General features: G+C 46.3%; 1 protein-coding gene across 1 annotated transcript in view; it reads right to left on the minus strand.

Annotated features, from left to right (window-relative positions):
- Positions 1 to 8,485, minus strand: part of sema3b (semaphorin 3B) — a 61,958-nt gene extending 53,473 nt beyond the window's left edge. The window contains exon 1 of the mRNA XM_008105030.2: positions 8,274 to 8,485. The gene's annotated coding sequence lies outside the window, so the exon portion shown is untranslated. The remainder of the gene's footprint in view (positions 1 to 8,273) is intronic.
- Between the last annotated feature and the right edge of the window lie 388 nt (positions 8,486 to 8,873).

Raw genomic sequence — 8,873 nt, forward strand, 5'->3', positions numbered from 1 at the left:
AGATCATCTACCCACAGAACACCCCGAAAATGTTGAGGAACATTGGAACAAACTGAAGACCTCCATCATCACAGCCTGCAAAGAAAGCATTGGATACCTAACTAAGAAACAAGAAGCCAAGAAAAAGATCTATGCCAGTGCAAAAGCTGAGGTCCAAAGAAGGACCAGAGAACTCAAGAACATCTGGTGGACAAAGAAGGCTGAAGAAATCCAACACCTTGCAGATACCCATGACGCTCAGGGATTTTTCAAAGCCACAAGAAACCATGGCATACAGCCCCTACGCTCATCAGATGGAACCAAAATTCTGAAGGACAAAACATCAATTGCACTACGTTGGGAAGAGCACTACCAGAACCTGCTGAATCGCAGCTCCAATGTAGCCGAAGAGACCCTCTCACAAATCCCGCAACAACAAACCAGGGATGAGCTTGCAGCACTGCCTAGTTTGGAAGAAGTCAGCAATGCCATCAGCCAACAAAAAAACAACAAAGCCAGCGGACCTGATGGGATTCCTGCTGAAATCTTCAAAGAGGGTGGACCTGAGCTGATACAACAACTCCACCAGCTCATTAAAAAGGTGTGGATGACCGAGAAAATCCCAGCTGACTTCAAGGATGCCACCATCATCACCCTTTTCAAGAAAGGGGACAGAACAGACTGCGGGAACTATCGTGGTATCTCCCTTCTAACCTCAGCCGGGAAAATCCTTGCAAGAATCCTTGCAAACCGCCTTCTCCCTGTCTCAGAAGACACCCTCCCAGAATCCCAGAATGGCTTCCATCCCTCCAGAGGAACAGTGGACATGATCTTAACTGCTCGACAGCTCCAAGAAAAATGCAGGGAACAAAACCAACCTCTGGACCATCCTCCAAAAAATCGGGTGCCCTGACAAATTTGTGAACATCCTGCGGCTCCTCCATGATGACATGATGGCAACAGTCTTGGACAGCAACGGCTCCCAAAGTGACCCATTTAAGGTGGAATCAGGCGTCAAGCAGGGATGTGTTATTGCCCCCGCCTTATTTTCCATCTTCATCGCTATGATACTTCACCTTGTTGATGGGAAGCTTCCCACCGGAGTGGAAATCATCTATTGGACAGATGGCAAGCTATTTAACCTCAGCAGACTGAGAGCCAAAACCAAGGTCACCACAAAATCTGTTATAGAACTCCAATATGCTGATGACAACGTAGTCTGTGCACATTCAGAAGAAGACCTACAAGCCACTCTAAACACCTTCGCAGAAGCATACGAGAAGCTCGGCCTCTCACTGAACATTGAGAAAACCAAAGTGCTCTTCCAACAGGCACCAGCTAATCCCTCTGCAAAGCCAGGAATACAGCTTAACGGTGTAACATTAGAAAACATTGACCATTTCCGCTACCTTGGTAGCCACCTCTCCACAAAAGTCAACATCGACACTGAAATACAACACCGCCTGAGCTCTGCGAGTGCAGCATTTTTCCGTATGAAGCAGGGAGTGTTTGATGACCGGGACATCCGTAGAGAGACCAAGGTGCTTGTTTATAAAGCCATCGTCCTCCCAACCCTGCTCTACGCCTGCGAAACGTGGACTGTGTACAGACGTCACACCAAACTCCTGGAGCGTTTCCATCAGCGTTGCCTCAGGAAAATCCTGCAAATCTCTTGGGAAGACAGGCGGACAAATGTCAGCGTGCTTGAGGAAGCAAAGACCACCAGCATTGAAGCGATGCTCCTACGCCATCAACTCCGCTGGACTGGCCACGTTGTCCGAATGCCCGATCACCGTCTCCCAAAGCAGCTCCTCTACTCCGAACTCAAGAATGGGAAACGGAATGTTGGTGGGCAGGAAAAGAGATTTAAAGATGGGCTCAAAGCCAACCTTAAAAACTGTGGCATAGACACTGAGAACTGGGAAGCCCTGGCCCTTGAGCGCTCTAATTGGAGGTCAGCTGTGACCAGCAGTGCTGCGGAGTTCGAAGAGGCACGAACGGAGGGCTTAAGGGAGAAACGTGCCAAGAGGAAGGAGCGTCAAGCTAACCCCGACCGGGACCGCCTTCCACCTGGAAACCGATGCCCTCACTGCGGGAGAATATGCGGGTCAAAAATCGGTCTCTTCAGTCACCTAAGAACACACGCCCAAGATACCAAGGTTGGAAGACTATCGTCCTCGAACGACGAGGGATCGCCTAAGCTAATAGTGTGGTTTAATCATAAAGATATTAACGTGACAAGATTTGTTGCTGCTTCAGTTGTAAGTTATGGAGACCTTTACCCCTAGGGCTTTTTTAGTGAAATTTATTCAGGAGAATTTTACTCGTACCTTCCTTCAAATTGAGAAAGTGTGATTTTCCCAAGGCCATATTCTGACTTTCCCTGAGGATTCAAAACCTGGCCTCCCATAGTTCACCACACTAACTCTTAACAAGCATTTTGAAGCCTCCTAAAACCACAAGCAAAGCCTTATGTCTATTTTTGAATGATACAGAGAAACTTTTTCCTACAGCATTATTTTTTTCTTGATTTTATAACGGATGTAGTGAGTTTTAGAATATAGGTTGTGTACCCTAAGAATAAAAGGAGCCCCAGTGGCAAAGTGTGTTAAAACACTGAGCTGCTGAACTTGCAGACCGAAAGGTCGCAGGTTCAAATCCCAGGAGCGGAGTGAGCACCCATTGTTAGCTCCAGCTTCTGCCAACCTAGCAGTTTGAAAACATACCAATGTGAGTACATCAATAGGTACCGCTCTGGACAACGCCGCCTCGTCGGCTTAGAAATGGAGATGAGCACCAACCCCCAGAGTCAGACATGACTGCACTTAATGTCAGGGGAAACCTTTACCTTTTTTACCCTAAGAGTGGGCTATATTTATTTTATATACTGCTTATACACCGCAGATATGTTTTAAAATACCCCTCCTCCTTTCTATGCCTTAGGTAAAGGTAAAGGTTTTCCCCTGACATTAAGTCTAGTCATGTCCTACTCTGGGGGTTGGTGCTCATCTGCATATCGAAGTCGAAGCACTGGCACTGTCCATAGAGACCTCTAAGGTCATGTGTCTGGCATGACTGCGTGGAGTACCATTACTTTCCCATCAGAGCAATACCTATTGATCTACTAACATTTGCATGTTTTCAGACTGTTGGTTGGCAGAAGCTGGGGCTAACAGTGGAAGCTCACCCTGCTCTCCAGATTCAAAACACTGACCTTTCAGTCAGTTGGTTTAACACGCTGTGTCACCGGGAGCTCCATGCCTTATGTAGGCCTTGTTAAAGTCTAAAGATCCATACTACTTGATTACTATATTCAGATTACTGAGGTGCAGGACTTCAAACTCTATAGATCTACTTGCACTTTGAGGCCAGGAGAAATATATCCCTTGCTTAGACAAAACGTGTGTAAAATATTACCCAGCTGTGTGCATGTTCCCATCACAAAGGGAACATGTACAGATCAAAGGCAAAACACATCATGAAAGTTTCTTCCCTTGGAACAGCCAAAGTCCCTCTTTGCTCTTTCAAGCTACCTTCTTGCTATCTGAAAAATGAAATGTTCAAGAGCTCCATCCAAAATCTTCTTCACTGAGTCAACTCCATCATCAGCAAATGTCTTTTTAATATTTTTGTGAGGAAAATTGTTAATTGTGAACTAGATAATAACATAGGAAGGTTCGTTGCTAGTATTAAAACCATATCAAAAAATAAGAATGTTCACCACAGGTTCCTCATCACAAGAAATAGAAGAGCTTGAATCACCTGCTGCTAGATGTTGTCCTTGACAGCCTTGAAGAGTTCTCTTTTATGGACCAAAATTCTTAGTGGCTATGCTGACTGAGAGATCTGGTGAATTGTATTCTAAAAAACAGCTTTTTCCAAACTCAGTCCCCACATCTGAGCATTCTGGAATATTTTAGTCAATAGCATAGAGCAAGCATCCTCAAGCTGCAGCCCTCCAGCTGTCTGAGCCTCCAGCTCCCAGAAGCCCTAGACAGCTTGTTCAATGGTCAGGAATTCTGGGAGTTGGAGATCCAAACAGCTGGAAGGCCACAGTTTGAGGATGCCTGACTTAGAGCAGGACAATAAGGTCAAACAAACACAGGGACAGTAACATCACAGATGTCTGAAAACATTTTGAAACAACCTTGAAGGAATGGAAAACTGGTCCAAAGCCAACAAAATAAATATCAAGTGTAAGTTGATTCAATTGTAAGTGAGCAATATATAAATAATCAAAATCACATGTATAGAAAGGAGGATCTAACAGTAACACGGGATCTTAGAAATATTTTAAAAACCTACAAAATGAATGTTTTTCGGTTAACAACCCTAGTTGTTAAGTCATCAGCAGTACAGTATTCTATTTTTATTGTGCATTAGTCAGTCCTCAATGGGTACTCTGTTTTGTTGCTGTAATGATGCAAACTGGAAAGAGAGTACAATTAATGTGGTCAAGAATATGGCCAGTACAGACAGGTTGAAGGAATTAGACATGTTTAGCCCAGTAAATAGAAGATCGGAGGAAGATATGATAGCACTTTTCAAATATCTGAAGGGCTGTTGCACAAAGCAGGGTGAGACTTGTTTGCAACTACCCTGGAAGGCAAGACTACATCTAGAGGGGACAACATCTCAGTTGAACATTGGAAAAGCAGGAAGAGTAGTTTGATAATGGTACCAGAGTTACATTTTGGATTATAACTTACAGAATTTCTGAGTGGTTGGGAATTTTAGTTCACAGTCAAATTCCAAGCTCTAAAATGAATCAGGGTGAATATACTGTAGAATTACTGCAATTTGACACCGCTTTACTTTCCATGGTTTAATGTTATGGAATCATAGGAGTTGTCGTTTTAAGAGGCCTTTAGCTTTCTTTGCCAAAAAGAGCTGGGGTGCCACCAAACTACAAATCCTAGGATTCCATAGCATTCAGCCATTGGAGTTAAAGCGATGTTGAACTGGATTAATTCTAATTAATTGCATGAATTCTTAGTTCAAGGAATGTGAATGATGAGCACTCTTTCCCAGGAAGTCTTCAAGCAAGGAGGAACAACCCTCTAGCTCTGATTCTCTGCCTAGACCAGATGGGTCTTCAAAATCCCTCCTTGGGCTCTGAGTTTTTCCAACATGAAAGCTACAAAATAGGAGGGCTGCTTTAATACTTAGTTTTAGATCCCGTGATGTGGGGAATGTTAAATCTCAGGCTGCTCTGTGCAACAGCAGAGAAAATTACAGAGCGAGCTGTCACAAGGAAGCAGCTTCTGTAGTTCCCCAAACCCCTATCCCAAAATAATGATGCCCCTGTCCCACATTGGCCTGGCCTCTTTCCACTCAGCCTGGCTCCAGTGGCTTTGCTGGGAGAAGTGCTGACTCAAGGAATACCCAGTTAAAGTCTCCTAAAAAAGATTTCTAAGAAAGGAAGGCCTACTTTGAGCCACATAGTCTGCATGCAGCAGAACAGAGTCTGATTTGCCTGCTGTTTCTACCTTCTTCGTCAAGTCACCTGTTCCTCTTTTTGCCATCTCACCCACAAAATGAAGGACATCTGCTTCTTTGGACACCACATCAATAGACCCATACACGGTAGTCTCAAACTGGGAAGACCCACAGAATCCCAATGTTGGCTTTCTAACAGTGTTGATGCTGGAGATACTCATCCCATCATCCAGTGACAATATACTTAAACAGAATCTAGATGGTTATTTTGGCCCATGAGGCAGTAAATCCTACAAAAGTTTCTTCCCCTTCCTGGAAATATAGAAACAGTCACAACCAAATCAGTAACATATAATTTCATAACACCCAGCTATCTGCTGCCTGAGGTGGCTGCTTCTCTGTTTCTTTGCCTAATTCTTTTATAGTTTTACCGTACTTCCTCAAAGGACAAGAAGATTTTGTTTCCTTTTCACAATTCAGGATCTTTTCTTAGTTCCTGTCCCAGTTTTCTAACCCAGTGGTTCTCAACCTGTGGGTCCCCATGTGTTTTGTCCTACAACTCCCAGAAATCCCAGCCAGCTTACTAGCTGTTAGGATTTCTGGGAGTTGAAGGTCAAAACATCTGGGGACCCACAGGTTGTGAACCACTGTTCTAACTCTTTAGATATGATGGCCTGGGGTGAGGGATGGAGGACAAGGGTGCATCTCCACTGCAAAAAGAAGGCAGTTTGATACCACTTTAACTGCCATGGTGCAATGTTTTGGAATCCAGGGAGCTATAGTTTTACAAAATCTATAACCTACTCTGCCAAAGAGAGCTGATGCCTCACAAATCCTGGCATTGAGCCATGGCAGTGAAAGTGTGTCAAACTCAATTAATTCTACAATGGAGATGCACCCCAAGTGACCTTAAACTCTGCTCCACTTTGGAATTCCCTGATTCTGTAGAGCAGACTGAGGGCCCTTCCGCACAGCCATATAACCCACAATATCAAGGCAGAATAACCCACAATATCTGCTTTGAACTGGAATATCTGAGTTCACACTGCCATATATCCCAATTCAAAGCAGATAATGTGGGATTTTATTCAGCTGTGTGGAATGAGTCTGACTCTTTCACAAGGTTTTTTTGCACACACTGCAGAGTAGACTTTCAGTGTTACTGACAGCAAATGAAACAATCTCTTCAGCACATTTTCCACTTCAATCCCACTTCACATGGTCCACCTCACAGAGGCTGAAGAATTGAAATGGTTCCTTTACCCATGGCACAAGGAGGGCATGTGGAAAATGTCTGTTGTGTGAGGGGAAAACTGTCATAACAGATAGCGATGGTTCAGGAAGCTGGGGACTTCACTTGGGATACCCAGAATATTTTCTGGCAAGCAAGACATGTAAGTGGCAGATGGTGCCACTCCATTTCTAAACCGAACAGCCGTTGTTGTCCATAGACACCTCCAACATCATGTGCTGGCATGACTGCATGGAGCACCATTACTTTCCCACCAGAGCGGTACCTATTGATCTACTCACATTTGCATGTTTTTTAACTGCTACATTGGCAGAAGCTGGGCTAGCAGTGAAAGCTCACTCCGCTCCCCGGATTCAAACTGCTGACCTTTTGGTCAGCAGGTTCAGGAGCTCAGTGGTTTTAACTGCTATGCCACTGGGGGTTCCTTCTGATGTTCAGTCAAAATTTAGTTTCCCTTAACTTCAAACCATTAGACCTGGTCCCACCTCTTTGGGACACCCCTTGCAGGGGGATTTTTCATGTCAGGAGCAACTTGAGAAACTGCAAGTCACTTCTGGTGTGAGAGAATTGGCTGCCTGCAAGGACGTTGCCCAGGGGATGCCCTGATGTTTTAATGTTTTTACCATCCTTGTTGGAGGCTTCTCTTATATCCCTGCATGGAGCTGGAGCTGATAGAGGGAGCTCATCCATGCTCTCCCAGGGTTGGATTCAAACCAGCAAGCTTCAGATCAGCAACCCAACCTTCAAGTCATCAGTCCTGCCGCCACAAGGGTTTAACCCACTGCGCTCCAGGGGGCTCCTACCCCTTGCGGTACTGAACAAAGACAACAACCCCCCTTCTCTTCCACAGCCTTTAAACCTACACAACATTTGTCTTAACTTCTGACACAACAAAGGAAAGCCCAGAAGACAGGAAGGGTGAGCTCTGAACCCAACCTCACCCACACCCTGAACTCAGACGGTCCCTTCAATCCACTTTTTGGGGCATTTCTTTTGTGTGAAATCAGTACTGTTTCATGTGTCAGATTTGTTCCGAAGAAGTTGCCTTCCTCTGAGGCTGAGAGTGTGTGACCTGTCGCAGTTGAGCAGGAAATCCTGCCCAGTCTCCACAATCCTGGCCCAACACTCAAATTGTTTGCTGGACTGGGATCAATTATCCCTGCGGAGTTATCTTCCCCAGAGTGACACCATTTGAACTGTCAGGCCTGCATGCGGTGGAGTCTTCGGAGTGGGAGTTTTACAAGGTCCTCAGTCTTCTCTGCCACAGAGAGCTGGCACCACACCAAAGTACAACACCGAGGACCCCATAGAATTGAGTCATAGCAGTGCAAAGGTGTCAAACTGCATTCATTAATTCTACAGTGTAGATCAGTCATGTGGAAATTTAGGGCCCGCCAGGTGTTTTGGACTTCAACTCCCACCATTCCGAACAGCCTCAGGCCCTTTCCTTTTTCCCCTCAGCCGCTTAAGCGGCTGAGGGGAAAAAGGAAGGGGCCTGAGGCTGTTCGGATGGTGGGATTTGAAGTCCAAAACACCTGGCGGGTCCCAAGTTTGCCAGTGCCTGGTGTAGATTAGATGCATCCTATCAGGCAACGGAACCCACCTGCCTGGCCAGTTGAAGCCCTTCTTCGGTGTCCTGCCGCGGCTCAGGCTCGACCTCTCTCTCGCAAAGTGAAGAAAAGCAACGAAATCCCTGAGCCCAGGCCTCTGCTGGTGCGAAGCCTCCTGCTGCCGGCGGCAAATGACCGAGGCTTCGAAGATTGCGGGCAGAGCGAGCGAGCGGGAGAGAGAGAGGGAGGGAGGGCTGTCCCCCCCCCCCCCCCGCCGCCTTCTCCTTCTCTCTCCGCCCCGCTGGCAACTCAGGCGCAAAGGGGGCGGATCCGGAGCGGCTCGGGCTGGGTGGGGCTCCTCGGAGCCCGCAGAGGGGAAAGGCAGGAGCGGAGCGCGGGAGTAGCGCCCCAGGGCGCATCTCCATTGGGGAATGGGCACAGCTTTTCACCGCCATGGCTCAGGGGTATGGAAGCCTGGGTTGTTTGGGTTTTGTGTTGCTGTGAATTTTCTGAGCTGTATAGTTATGTTCCAGAAGCATTCTCTCCTGACGTTTCTCCCACATCTATGGCAGGCAGGCATCCTTAGAGGCTGTGAGGTCTGTTGGAAACTATGTAAATGGGGTTTATATATCTATGGAAAGTCCAGGGTGGGA

The sequence above is a fragment of the Anolis carolinensis genome, chromosome 2 (assembly GCF_035594765.1).
Source record: "Anolis carolinensis isolate JA03-04 chromosome 2, rAnoCar3.1.pri, whole genome shotgun sequence".
Lineage (NCBI taxonomy): Eukaryota > Metazoa > Chordata > Lepidosauria > Squamata > Dactyloidae > Anolis > Anolis carolinensis.